The sequence below is a fragment of the Lolium perenne genome, chromosome 6 (genome assembly GCF_019359855.2).
Source record: "Lolium perenne isolate Kyuss_39 chromosome 6, Kyuss_2.0, whole genome shotgun sequence".
NCBI lineage: Eukaryota > Viridiplantae > Streptophyta > Magnoliopsida > Poales > Poaceae > Lolium > Lolium perenne.
This window is the reverse complement of record NC_067249.2, coordinates 37328300-37343176: the sequence shown is the minus strand read 5'-3', so window position 1 is coordinate 37343176 and position 14877 is coordinate 37328300. Positions and strand designations below refer to the sequence as shown.

General features: G+C 43.2%; 1 long non-coding RNA gene across 1 annotated transcript in view; it reads right to left on the bottom strand.

The window, feature by feature from the left end:
* The window catches only part of LOC139831906 (uncharacterized), a 113741-nt gene extending 99547 nt beyond the window's left edge, over positions 1-14194 (bottom strand). The window contains exon 1 of the long non-coding RNA XR_011746297.1: positions 13433-14194. This is a non-coding gene — a long non-coding RNA (uncharacterized lncRNA). The remainder of the gene's footprint in view (positions 1-13432) is intronic.
* Between the last annotated feature and the right edge of the window lie 683 nt (positions 14195-14877).

The window sequence follows — 14877 nt, the reverse complement described above, 5'->3', positions numbered from 1 at the left end:
TCAGTGGTAACAAAATGATGACTCTTCATAGCAGCAATGTCGAGTCTCCTAGGGGCCAATGGCACATCATTAGGATCAATAGGAAGCCTTAGATAAGTTAAAACACGCAGTGCAATAGTTCCTCCAAAAATAGGCCCCCTGTTAGTCAGGCGGCGAGCAATAAGAGAACCAAGATGATAAGATGTCTGACCAGTAAGTGCAATATTCAAGAAAGCAAGATGGTAACTAGAAATATTGCTAGTGTTCTCCCTACCAAGAATGCTAGTAGCAATGTAATATGCAAAATACTTAATGGCGGGGAGTTGAATGTTCCTTATCTTGCCACGCTGAATGGTGCGACAATCATCATCGGTAATTCCTCGATAGAGCTCCAACAAGTCCCGGGGGTTGTCATCAATCCTACTTGCTGTACCTACAGGGGCAATATCCAATGCACGACAAAAATCTTCCAATCCCATAGTAACAGGATTACCATAGATCTTGAATGCAACTGTCGGCTCATATTGCTTGTTGTGGAACTTGAAGCTCTCGACGAAGATTTTGGTGAGCATGTAGTATTGCTCCCTTTCATCACCCACATAGGTGGTTAAGCCAGCCCTGTTGACAAGTGTGGAGAAATCCTCCAATATCCCTGCATTCCTCAGAAAATCATAGCATGGAAAAGACGAAGCATTAGGAGCCCCGTTGTCCTCTTCGGGCGCGAAGCTAGGCGCGATGATATCCTCATTGTACGATCGCCTAATCCGGGTGGTGGCCCTAGAAGGCCTCCCGGTGCTGGTTGTTCCTTTCTTGAACAACTCTCCAAAGTTGAACTTCTTCATCCCTTCTCTGAAATTTTCAACAAATGATATAAAAATTTGATTTGGTGACATATAATTGAGAAAAACTACCATAGGAACTTGCTAGAGTACTAATCATGCATCAAAACTAGTTTCTACCACTTAGAACAAGCATGCAAGCTCACTAAACATGTTACCTACAGCAGCAAAATATTCAAGATATACTCAACCAAACAAAATTCTACTTGGATGGGTGGAGGAGTCACATACCAAGGAGCAAATGTGCCAAATTTCAGTAAGAAATCTGGGCTGAGCAAAGAGATCGAGAAATCTGGAGCTCTGGAGCAAAAACGCGAGTGAGAGGAACTTGGTACGAGTTTTTTCGGGAGAGAGAAGGTGCTGGGAGGAAGAGATGGCAAAGTGGGGCAAGGAGGGGCCCACACCACATGGTGGCGCGGCCACCACCTTGGCCGCGCCGGCCTGTGGTGTGGCACCCTCTGGTGCCCCACAGGTCATCCTCTGGTGCTCCCAGGTGCCTCGTCGAAAAATAGGACCAACGGTATAATTTTTGTGAATTTTTGAAAACTTTGAAAAATGCACATTTCTGGGTATTTAATTTATTATTACTGGCCAGGAAAAATTTTGAAATCTCTAATTAACTAAGGAAATTTTGCAAATTAAAAGTGCTACAGCAACTAGAGCAAGTGGAGGAAGAAAGAGATGTTGTTTACCCCCTCTATGCATGTAAAAGGTATTCGTTAACAAGGTTGATCAAGTCTTGTCACCAAATAAATTTTACATAGCATAAGAAGAAATAAACCTCAAATCAATCATGTTACCTTGAATTGTATTGATATGGATCCAATCACGAGAGTTTGATATTCTTCTTTAGGCTCATATATAGGACAATCAATAGTTCCCACTTTGATAGTTCTCACATTAGAAATAGTATTAACTCCACACGCTTTCTCAATCCTCTTGGGAAAATAAACGGTATGCTCCCTATCATCAACATTGAAAGTAACCTTTCCTTTATTGCAATCAATAACAGCCCCTGCGGTGTTAAGAAAAGGTCTCCCAAGAATAATAGACATATTATCATCTTCAGGCATTTCCAACACAACAAAATCAGTTAATATCAAGCAGTTAGTAGTAACTTGAACAGGAACATTCTCACATATACCAACAGGAATAGCAGTAGATTTATCAGCCATTTGCAAAGATATATCAGTAGGTATCAACTTATCTAAGTAAAGTCTCTTATAAAGAGAAAAAGGCATAACACTAACACCGGCTCCCAAGTCACATAGAGCAGTTTTAACATAATTATTCTTAATAGAACAAGGAATAGTAGGTATACCTGGGTCGCCCAACTTCTTTGGCACTTTGCCATTGAAAGAGTAATTAGCAAGCATAGTGGAAATTTCCTCATTGGGGATTTTCCTTTTGTTAGTAACAATATCTTTCATATACTTTGAATAAGGTGGCAATTTAATAGCATCAGTCAAAGGGATTTGCAAGAATAAAGGTTTCATCCAATCACAAAATTTATTATAGTGTTCTTCTTCCTTTGATTTTAGTTTCTTAGCAGGAAAAGGCATTTGCTTTTGCACCCAAGGTTCTCTTTCATTACCATGTTTCTTAGCAATAAAATCTTCTTTAGTGTACTTTTTATTTTTAGCATGCTTTTCAGGTTCTTCTTCAACCTCTTCTTTATCAGGAGTATCATTCTTATCATTATCTTTATCATTATCATGTTCATTACCACTTTCAGTTTCAGCATCAGAAATAGAAATACTATTAGGATCATTAACAGGTTCAGAGGATTCTACAACATTTTTATGTTTCTTCTTCTTTTTCTTCCTAGAATGAGCACTAGGTTCAATGTGTTGAGAATTTTGTTCAATTCTTTTGGGATGCCCTTCAGGATATAGAGGATCCTGGGTAGAGACACCACCTCTAGTTGTTACTTCATAAGCATGTTTCTCTTTAGAATTATTCCCCAACAAGTCATTTTGCACTTTAGTGAGTTGATCAATTTGAGTTTGAATCATATGAAAATGTTTAACAATCATCTTAACATCATTGGAGGTTCTCTCTACAATATCATGCAATTCACTAATAGCTCGAGAATTTTCCATTAAATGATTCTCTACTCTCATATTAAAATTTTCTTGCTTAACAATATAATTATCAAACTCATCTAAGCATTGTGCAGGAGGTTTCGAATACGGAATATCTTCCCTAGTAAAGCGTTGAAGGGAGTTTACCTCAATCATGGATGAAGGGGGAATTATCTCACATATATCTTCTATGGGAGGAAGATTCTTCACATCTTCAGATTTAATACCTTTCTCCTTGAGAGACTTCTTGGCTTCCCTCATATCTTCATCATTCAATTTAATTAAACCCCTCTTCTTCAATATTGGCGTTGGAGTTGGTTCAGGCGTAGTCCAATCATCATGATTCCGGCTTATTTTAGCCAATAATTCTTCAGCATCGTCTGGAGTTCTTTTCCTGAAAACACAACCAGCACAACTATCCGGGTATGCCCTAGACTCAATGGTTAGTCCACTATAAAATATATCAAGTAAATCATGCTTTTCCAAATCATGATCAGGCCGAGCTCTAATAAGAGAGCAGAATCTCGCCCAAGCCTCAGGCAATTTCTCTTCATCTCCCTGGTCAAAATTATAAATTCTCTGCAAAGCAATATGTTGAGCACTAGCAGGAAAGTATTTGCGGAAGAAAACATCAAGCAATTCTTTTGGACTTTTAATAGAATTAGGTGGCAAATTATTATACCAAGTTTTAGTGTCATCCTTTAATGAGAATGGAAAGATTTTAGCAACAAAGTAAGTACGCATCTTGACATCATCAGAAAACAAGCTACTCAGAGTAGATAACTCAGTCATGTGTTCAACAGCACTTTCTTTTTCAGTACCACAAAAGGGTGTTTTCTCAACAATAGCTATATGAGATAGATCAAGAGAAAAATCATAATCTTTATCCTTAATGTTTATAGGAGATGTGGCAAACTTAGGATCAGGAGACAGTTTATATCTAACAGCATGTTCTGCAAGCAACTTTTTAATTTTTCTTGCATCAGTAGTAGCATTGCATTTTTCAATAAAATCATCATTAAGCTCCACATAATCTTCATCAGGATCATCACTAAAATAATCAAGTTCAGGTGAACTAACAGGTGTAGTAGCATTAGGAGTTTCAGTATTTTCAATTTGTCTAGACCTAGCAATTGTAGCATCTACAAAAGATCCCAATGAACCACTATCATCAAGCACAGCAGAAACATTATCAATATTATGAGAGTTTTCAGATTCAGCAGATGTACCAGCATGTGAAGCATGCGGCGGTGAAACAAGTTTATCAATCACAGATGGTGAATCAAGTGTAGCGGAGGTACTCAGAATTGTACCTTTTCTTGTAGTGGATGGCAATATGGCGATCTTAGTATCGCGAGGTTTACCCATGATGGAGAATTTGCAGCGAACAATATTAATCCAAGTGAACTTCCAAATAAAGCTATGCTCCCCGGCAACGGCGCCAGAAAATAGTCTTGATGACCCACAAGTATAGGGGATCGCAACAGTCTTCGAGGGAAGTAAAACCCAATTTATTGATTCGACACAAGGGGAGACAAAGAACACTTGGAAGCCTTAACAGCGGAGTTGTCAATTCAGCTGCACCTGGAAACAGACTTGCTCGCAAGAGTTTATCAGTAGTAACAGTTTTATAGCAGTAGCAGTAGTGAAATAACAGCAGCAGAGTAACAAAGACAGCAGTAATGATTATAGTAAACAGCAGGATTAAAATACTGTAGGCACGGGGACGGATGATGGGCGTTGCATGGATGAGAGAGACTCATGTAACAATCATAGCAGGGCATTTGCAGATAATAATAAAACGGTGTCCAAGTACAAAGCAATCAATAGGCATGTGTTCCATATATAGTCGTGCGTGCTCGCAACGAGAAACTTGCACAACATCTTTTGTCCTACCAGCCGGTGGCAGCCGGGCCTCAAGGGAAACTACTGGATATTAAGGTACTCCTTTTAATAGAGTACCGGAGCAAAGCATTAACACTCCGTGAACACATGTGATCCTCACATCGCTACCATCCCCTCCGGTTGTCCCGATTTCTGTCACTTCGGGGCCATTGGTTCCGGACAGCGACATGTGTATACAACTTGCAGGTAAGATCATAAACAATGAATATCATGATGAAACAATAACATGTTCAGATCTGAGATCATGGCACTCGGGCCCTAGTGACAAGCATTAAGCATAACAAGTTGCAACAATATCATCAAAGTACCAATTACGGACACTAGGCACTATGCCCTAACAATCTTATGCTATTACATGACCAATCTCATCCAATCCCTACCATCCCCTTCGGCCTACAGCGGGGGAATTACTCACACATGGATGGGGGAAACATGGCTGGTTGATGTAGAGGCGTTGGCGGTGATGGCGGCGATGATCTCCTCCAATTCCCCGTCCCGGCGGAGTGCCAGAACGGAGACTTCTGGCTCCCGCGACGGAGTTTCGCGATGTGGCGGCGTTCTGGAGGGTTTCTGGCGATTTCGACTTCTCTCCGTGCGTTTTTAGGTCGAGGCCGATAAATAGTCCGAAGGAGGGCGTCGGAGGCCGGCCGAGGGGGCCACACCACAGGGCCGCGCGGGCCCCCCCTGGGCCGCGCCGCCCTATGGTGTGGGGCCCTCGGGCCTCCACCTGGTTTGTCCTTCTGGCTCCGTCAGTTCTCTGGGAAAATAGGGCCTTCTGCATAAATTCCGAGGATTTTCCCGAAAGTTGGATTTCTGCACAAAAACGAGACACCAGAGCAGTTCTGCTGAAAACAGCGTTAGTCCGTGTTAGTTGCATCCAAAATACACAAATTAGAGGCAAAACAATAGCAAAAGTGTTCGGGAAAGTAGATACGTTTTGGACGTATCAATTGCCAACACCAATTATTTTACCATTAATAGTAGGAGGTGCAGCAACATGTGAAGCATTAGCATTGATAGTGGTGGTAATAGTCCAAACTTTAGCTATATTATCTTCTTTAGCATTTTCTTCTTTTTCCCACCTAGCACGCAATTCGGCCATCAATCTTATATTCTTATTAATTCTAACTTGGATGGCGTTTGCTGTAGTAACAATTTTATTATCAATATCCTCAGGTTTAGCAGCCATTTTATTAATTAAAGAAGATTGTGACGCAGAAATGTATGAGATTCGGTTTTCAGCATTTGCAAGTTTAGTTTGCAACCCAGAGATCTCCATATTCAGATTTTCAAGTTGATTTCCTATATTCTTCAACAAGGTAGATTGTTCATTCATAGTTTTAGTAAACAATTTATTTTGCTCATATTGTGATTGCATAAAGCTCTTGGTGGATCTTTCAATCTCTAACATCTTTTCCTCATTAGGTGAAACATATCTACCATAAGAGTTACCATTAGCAGGATATGGCCTAGAATTATTGTAATTGTTATTTTTAATGAAATTCACATCAACATGTTCTTTTTGAGCAACCAATGAAGCTAACGGAACATTATTAGGATCAACATTAGTCCTACCATTCACAAGCATAGACATAATAGCATCAATCTTATCACTCAAGGAAGAGGTTTCTTTGACAGAATTTACCTTCTTACCTTGTGGAGCTCTTTCCGTGTGCCATTCAGAGTAATTAATCATCATATTATCAAGAAGCTTTGTTGTGTCGTCTAGAGTGATGGACATAAAGGTACCTCCAGCAGCTGAATCCAATAAGTTCCGCGAAGAAAAATTTAGTCCTGCATAAAAGGTTTGGATGATCATCCAAGTAGTCAGTCCAGGGGTTGGGCAGTTTTTAACCAAAGATTTCATTTTTTCCCATGCTTGGGCAACATGCTCATTATCCAATTGTTTAAAATTCATTGTGCTACTTCTCAAAGAAAAAAATTTAGCAGGAGGATAATATCTACCAATAAAAGCATCCTTGCATTTAGTCCATGAATTAATACTATTCTTATGCAGAGATAGCAACCAATTTTTAGCTCTTCCTCTTAATGAGAAAGGAAACAATTTTAATTTTATAATGTCACCATCTACATCCTTATACTTTTGCATTTCACATAATTCAACAAAATTATTAAGATGGGCAGCAGCATCATCAGAACTAACACCAGAAAATTGCTCTCGCATAACAAGATTCAGTAAAGCAGGTTTAATTTCAAAGAATTCTGCTGTAGTAGCAGGTGGAGCAATAGGTGTGCATAAGAAATCATTATTATTTGTGGTTGTGAAGTCACACAACTTAGTATTTTCAGGAGTACCCATTTTAGCAATAGTAAATAAAGCAAACTAGATAAAGTAAATGCAAGTATCTAATTTTTTTGTGTTTTTAATATGGAGAATGCAAACAAGACGGTAAATAAAGTAAAGCTAGCAACTAATTTTTTTGTGTTTTGATATAATGCAGCAAACAAAGTAGTAAATAAAACAAAGCAAGACAAAAACAAAGTAAAGAGATTGGAGGTGGAGACTCCCCTTGCAGCGTGTCTTGATCTCCCCGGCAACGGCGCCAGAAAAAGAGCTTGATACGCGTACAACACGCGTCCGTTGGGAACCACAAGAGAAAGGTGTGATGCGTACAACAGCAAGTTTTCCCTCAGTAAGAAACCAAGGTTTATCGAACCAGTAGGAGCCAAGAAGAAGGTTGAAGGTTGATGGCGACGGAGTGTAGTGCGGCGCAACACCAGGGATTTCGGCGCCAACGTGGAACCTGCACAACACAACCAAATTACTTTGCCCCAACGTGACAGTGAGGTTGTCAATCTCACCGGCTTGTTGTAACAAAGGATTAGATGTATAGTGTGGATGATGATTGTTTGCAGAAAACAGTAGAACAAGTATTGCAGTAGATTGTATTCGATTAAAAGAATGGACCGGGGTCCACAGTTCACTAGAGGTGTCTCTCCCATATGAATAAGCATGTTGGGTGAACAAATTACAGTTGGGCAATTGACAAATAAAGAGGGCATGACCATTCACATACATGTTATGATGAGTATTGTGAGATTTAATTGGGCATTACGACAAAGTACATAGACCGCTATCCAGCATGCATCTATGCCTAAAAAGTCCACCTTCAGGTTATCATCCGAACCCCTTCCAGTATTAAGTTGCAAACAACAGACAATTGCATTAAGTATGGTGCGTAATGTAATCAACACGTACATCCTTAGACATAGCATCGATGTTTTATCCCTAGTGGCAATAGCACATCCACAACCTTAGAACTTTCTGTCACTGTCCCAGATTTAATGGAGGCATGAACCCACTATCGAGCATAAATACTCCCTCTTGGAGTTACTGGCAAAAACTTGGCCAGAGCCTCTACTAATAACGGAGAGCATGCAAGATCATAAACAACACATAGGTAATAGATTGATAATCAACATAACATAGCATTCACTATTTATCGGATCCCAACAAACACAACATGTAGCATTACAGATAGATGATCTTGATCATGTTAGGCAGCTCACAAGATCCAACAATGAAGCACAATTAGGAGAAGACGACCATCTAGCTACTGCTATGGACCCATAGTCCAGGGGTGAACTACTCACTCATCACTCCGGAGGCGACCATGGCGGTGAAGAGTCCTCCGGGAGATGATTCCCCTCTCCGGCAGGGTGCCGGAGGCGATCTCCTGAATCCCCCGAGATGGGATTGGCGGCGGCGGCGTCTCTGGAAGGTTTTCCGTATCATGGCTCTCGGTACTGGGGGTTTCGCGATGAAGGCTTTAAGTAGGCGGAAGGGCAGGTCAAGGGGCGTCACGGGGGCCCCACACAACAGGGCCGCGCGGGCCCCCTGTAGGCCGCGCCGCCCTACTGTGGCGGCACCCCGTGGCCCCACTTCGTGACTCCTTCGGTCTTCTGGAAGTTTCGTGTGAAAATAGGACCCTGGGCGTTGATTTCGTCCAATTCCGAGAATATTTCCTTACTAGGATTTCTGAAACCAAAAACAGCAGAAAACAGCAACTGGCTCTTCGGCATCTTGTTAATAGGTTAGTGCCGGAAAATGCATAAATATGACATAAAGTATGCATAAAACATGTAGGTATCATCAATAAAGTGGCATGGAACATAAGAAATTATCGATACGTTGGAGACGTATCAGCCACCAACCTCCTCCTTGAGGAGTTTTTGTTCTTTTTGTTCTTTTTGTTTTTGTTTTTCGTTTCTTCTTTTCTCTTTGTTTCTTCATGGGAGATTCACCCAAGCTTGGTTTTTCTTGTTTTGATTCTTGCAAGCTTGGTTGGGTGGTACCTTAACAGTTCCGTCATCTAATCCTAAGCCATCATCTATCTCTCGAGCCAACTCAGTCTAAAAGCACAAGTCTACACCAAAATCTGAGTGTCTTTGAGTTTGGAGGCCGGTACTACCGCTCCTCAGGCTGGTACTACCGCTTTGGGCAGTAATCTGACGAAACTGAATTTTGTCCCAGAGCGGTACTACCGCCCGAGATACCGGGTAAGTATCGGTAAGCGGTACTACCGCTTTTTACGAGCGGTACTACCGCTTGCGATTTTGACTAGTGGTACCGGTTGGGGTCGGGATTCATCCCAAACCACCACAAACCCCCTTCCACCTCGAGTCAACAACGCCTCCAAGGTCAAGAACTCGAGGAGATCGGCCCCGATCTCCTCTTCCAGCCGCCGCCGGCCAAATCTCCTCCGTGGAGAAGCTTCCCCACCCTCTTCTCCGCCATGTCCTCCGGTATGAACCCTAATCTCTCTCTCTCTAGGGTGTGTTGAACTCCCTAGATGCATAGGCTAGGGTTTCATGGAGATTGATGGTGGAAAAGCCCTCTTGGAAGCTCTACATGTGCGGGGATACTAGCTAGCAACAATGTGTGACACTATGAAGTACTTTGCCATGTCCTCAATCTCGATCTAGATGTGCTGAGTTTGAGCGGTAGTACCGCTCGTTCACGAGCGGTACTACCGGTCCAAGCGGTACTACCGGTTCGAAATTGCGGTACTACCGCTTTGGCTAGTTTCACCTATGTTGCTTGTTAGTGTCCTCTTTGATCCTTAATTTCGTGGCTTGTGCACTTATCCCCTATTCCCTCCCAAACCTTTGCTATTCACAGGAGCACCTAGGACCCGTGGTGGCAAGGTCAAGCCACCCTCTCGTCGTCATCGAGATGAAGACGAGCAAGAGGAGATTGTACCGGCAAGAACCACCAAGCGATAGAGGGAAGCAGCAGCGGGCGCAAGGGGCCCTCAAAGATCAATGATTGACATCAAGAAAGGCCAGTTCATGGAAGTACGGGGGGACAATCCTTATTTGCTGCCGAGAAACGCTCGTCAATGCCCCAATCACTATTTTCATCATGTCAACCAAGAGAGGATCTACAATGAGGTCTATGGGGCCAAAGGGTTCAAATGTTGCCCCCAATACTCCATCAGCATGGACAAGCTCAACTCCAACCTCGAGTACTTTGGAGAAGCGATAGAGATATGTGATGAACAAGGACTTACACCTCTGATGACCTTCTCTCACAATTTCTCCAAGGAGGTAATATGCCAATTCTATGCCACAGTCGTGTTTCTTGAGGATGAAGGAGGCTTCCGCTCCTTGAAGTGGATGACAAGGGAACATGTGATGCAGGCCTCATGGGAGGAGTTTGCTAGATGCATTGGTTATGAGCTCCCCGACAATGACTCAAACACCTTCCGGATTCATCTCCAAGCCAAGCCAATGGCCAAGGATAAAATGGCCGATCTCTACATTCGAGGGAGGATGTTGTGTGGAAGCACCAAAGGCCTCCTACCTGTCTACGACATCATGAACCGCATCTACCGCAGCACCATCAACCCCAAGCACAACAACCATCATGAAGTGCATGTGTTCCTTGTGAACCTTCTTGTGCGCACTCATGAGATGAGGGGCAGCGGCAGGCAACTGGACGCCATGGACTACATTTGGCATGAGATGCGTGATTGTGCGTTTCTTTGCAAGCTTCCTCAGTATGCTCCTTACCTCATGAGGCTCATTTGTCTCAAGTGGGATCGAGAGGGCCGTGGAGATCTTCTTCAACAATGCCGCCCCAACATCACTACCCACAAGGAGAAGAGTCCTCTTGTTAAGGACCATGACCTTCCACGGTACGGCAAGGGGGATCCCAAGGACAAGGACGAAGAATCCGATAGTGATGACTCCGACTATGTGCCCAACTCTGTCAAGACCAAGGGCCTCTTCGCCAGACTCACCGCTCGCCTCAAGAAGTCCTTTTGCTTCAAGAGGGACCTTGAAGATAGGATGTATCAAGCTCACCATGAAAACAAGAAGATCTGCCAACGCCAAAAGGAAATGATGAGGCATATGCAGCTTCCTGTCTCCGAGGGATCCGAGGACAACATCACACCTCCCGGTGAGTGGAAGTCCAAGCTTACTTGGTCAAGTTTCGAGGACTCCATCCCCGAGCACATTGTTCGTCCCTCTCCACCACCTCACGGCAAGGGTCTTGCTCAAGATGAAGACGACGATGATGAAGATGATGAAGAGGAAGAAGATGTTGAGGATGAGGGCAATGAGGATGAAGATGACGACGACGAGGAGGATGATGATGACGAGTGATCCCCTTGGGGCGTTAGTATGCTCCTTCTCCCTTTTTGGTGTCTCGATGCCAAAGGGGGAGAAGTTGATCTATTAGGACGGGAATTTGCATGGGGATGCCAAGGGCTTGGTGCTTCGTTTTGGTTCTTTCGGCCTTGGCATCAAACCTTCCCCAAGTTATTTGGAACTTAATTCGTATGTGTGCTTGCTACTCTATTTGTGGATCTCCCGATCCCCCGGTTTGTATTAAGACTTAATCGTTCGTAGCTTAATGGTCTTCACTATTTATCCTTTGATTTGCTACATCAATCCTATGGAGGCTCTCATTATTATGAGTTTGGGTTTTCTCAAGGCAAAGGTATGAAAAGTTTCACCCAAACTCTCCTATGCACTTATACTTGCCTCCATAGTGTGCTTGTGCTACATGATCTTGTCATATGTTCTTCTTAGCACTTGTGCTTGGTTTGTAGAATCTAGGGGGAGTTTCTCTCTAGGATGTGTGCATTTGTATACAAATGCATATTCTAAATATGCACACATCTAGGGGGAGCTTCGTCTACTCTTGCAAACCAAATACCTTATCATAATATCCTATGAATTATTGCAAATTCGTGTGTTGTCATCAAACACCAAAAAGGGGGAGATTGTAAGAGCAAGATCTATATCCCTTGTTTTGTGTGTTTGATAACAACACTCGAACAATTCTAACCGTGCACAAAGTTTGTCATTGATAGGTTTGCAAGGTGTACGGTGCCCTCGCCGGACACATTATGATCAGAAAACCGAAGCGTAGTTCTTAGGCTTTCTGGTTTCGTGTGTGTGTCGCGAGGTAACATGGTAGGAGAGGAAAAGAGGAAAAAAATGTTTTAGCCATAGCGGTACTACCGGTACCAGGAGCGGTAGTACCGCTACCCCTACTGGTACCGCCCTGAGATACCGCTCTGAGAATTGCACACGAGATTGTCCCACAGAACAGGTTACGGTACCTTTACGGTACCTTGAGCGGTAGTACCGCTTGCAAGCGGTAGTATCGCCCACGGTACCGCTCAAGTACTGTAACACGTTACGGCAGTACCGCTTTGGTACCGCTCCGGTACCGCTTTGGATCCAGTAAGGTCTGGACCCTATTGCGGTACCTCAAGCGGTACCGCGAGCGGTAGTACCGCTATGTGTCCGCGTGGACAAGTTCTGTGGGGATTCGAACTCAGAGCGGTAGTACCGCTTCCCAGAAGCGGTAGTACCGCTTAGGCAAAAACAGCACATAACGGTTGGATTTGGAGGGACCTATAAAAGGCCCCTTCTTCCCCAGCTCGTTTTTAGCTCTCCTCTCTCTCTCTCCTCCATTGTTGCTGAGCTCAAAGTGAGGGGATCTCCCTATCCATCCAACCAATCTTGCTCATACTTTGAGGAGTGGTGGAGGAGACCCCGATCTATCATTCTACCGAGAGAAAGTTCGCCAATTCGTGATACTCCTTAGTGGATCTTGGTGGTAGGGTTCCTATTGTGGGACATTGGAGATGTGCAGCTATGGAAGCTAGCTTGGTGATGTACTAGCTCCATAGGGTGTTGGGAGCATCCTTGTGTGTGGAGCTCGCCCCAACCTTGTGAAGGAATCACCGCCTCGACCGGTGCCTTAGTGGAAGAGGGAGAGCACCTTCGTGGAGCTCTCTCGAGGAAGAAGGTGAGGCATTCCTTCGTGGTGTGGCCGTCTAGTCTCTTGTGTGAGACTAGCACCTCCTCAACGCAGACGTACTTCCTATTGTGGAAGGAACTGCGGGAAACAAACCTCGCCTCGTCTCCGCGCCCCCGGTTGTCTCGCTCCTTACTCTTATAATCTTATTGATTCCTTTGCTTGTTGCGCTTGTCCTAAGATCATTGTAGGATCACCGCTATCGCTAAATTTCTCACCTTTATCTTTCGTTGCACTAAAAATTGAAAAAGACTAAAACTTGCCGTAGCGCCATTCACCCCCCCCCCCCCCCCCCTCTTGTTCGCTACGATCCATTCACTTACCAACTTGTGTTGTAGGCAACTGCTCTGTTTGGCAAATAACTGGAGCGCTGGTGAGGCATTAGCTGCAAGGAAAACCCAATCAAAAGCAGAAGGAGAGAAGCCCTACCGGTAGGTACTATTATAGAAGAAAAACATCCGGGAGGCACCAGGGGAAATAAGATAAGCCCCACATGACAGTGGTAAGTCATGACAAAGTTCAATTGTACATCTTCCCTTTCATTTACTCATGATTTCATGGAAACTTTATGGTCTTTTATGACCACTCAAGTCGCATATGTCTTAATCTTAGCATGTTCTTCAGTACACCTCAATCGCTCAAACCAAGAAAAATGCATGTACAAATTATATGAGAAAATATAAATGCCTAGTGTTGGCATTCAACTTGTGCCACACAGATTACAAAATAAGAGGGAACATGCCAGATTTTCTAGCCGATGTTCTAGGCTTCTTGTGTTGCCAATCACCCTAGATTCTTTTGTATGCCAGAGTTGAATAGAAGAACATGACAGCGAGTATTTACTTTGATGTTTCTTCTAATGACAGCATGAAAGGAGGTGAGAGATCAAGATTGGAGAGATAAACGAGAAGTTACCCATGCCAGGTGCCACAATATAGACCACAAAACTCTCTAAAAATGTTCCTAGAAGAAGTCCAATTGATTACTGATGATAGGCCCCACAGGAAATTTTAGCAAGGAGATTTCTAGTAAAATCAGAATTTTCTAGTAAAATTTTAGCAACGAGATTCAATGTAGTATGCAAGGCAAAGAGCTATATACACTTTTGGTACCACAACTTGTATTTGATGTGCAATTTAGTACTACATCTTGCAAAACGTGAACCAGCAGTACCAGAACTTGTATTGAGGGAGCAAATAGGTACCAAATCATTCCAGAGCTGACATGTGGCATTGTAAATTTTGCACAAACAACCTTGTATTTTTTTCTCTAGCAAAAGTCGTCCTGTTGAGGTCTTATAGGAGGGTCCCACCTGTCAGTGCCAGGAGAAAGATTAAAACTGATTGGGAGAGGAGGGAATTTGAACTCAGCACCTTTGCCTAATGCCCATACGTGCTTGCCAACGCAGCAATAATCCTTTGCGTACGGATTGTAAGACGGGTAAATTTTGTACATTATCAGTACGCCGGCCACATGAGCTACACATATACTGCCACGCTTGACGTAGTTTTTTTTTCTGAAATGACGCTTGACGTAGTTAGGCACACCGTGCATATGCTTAGTGCATCTATAACGGGACGACGCAAAACAGACGTCTAAATTATCCGCACGTCCGTTTGCGTCGGGGGCTACCTCTAGCGGCATGAAGTAATTTTTTTTGGTTCCCATTGTTTAAACATAATTTACATTGTGATAAAAAGAAAATATAAAATATAAAATATAAAAACTAAAAGCCCTAGCCTACTCCTCGTCGTCGTCGAGCACGACA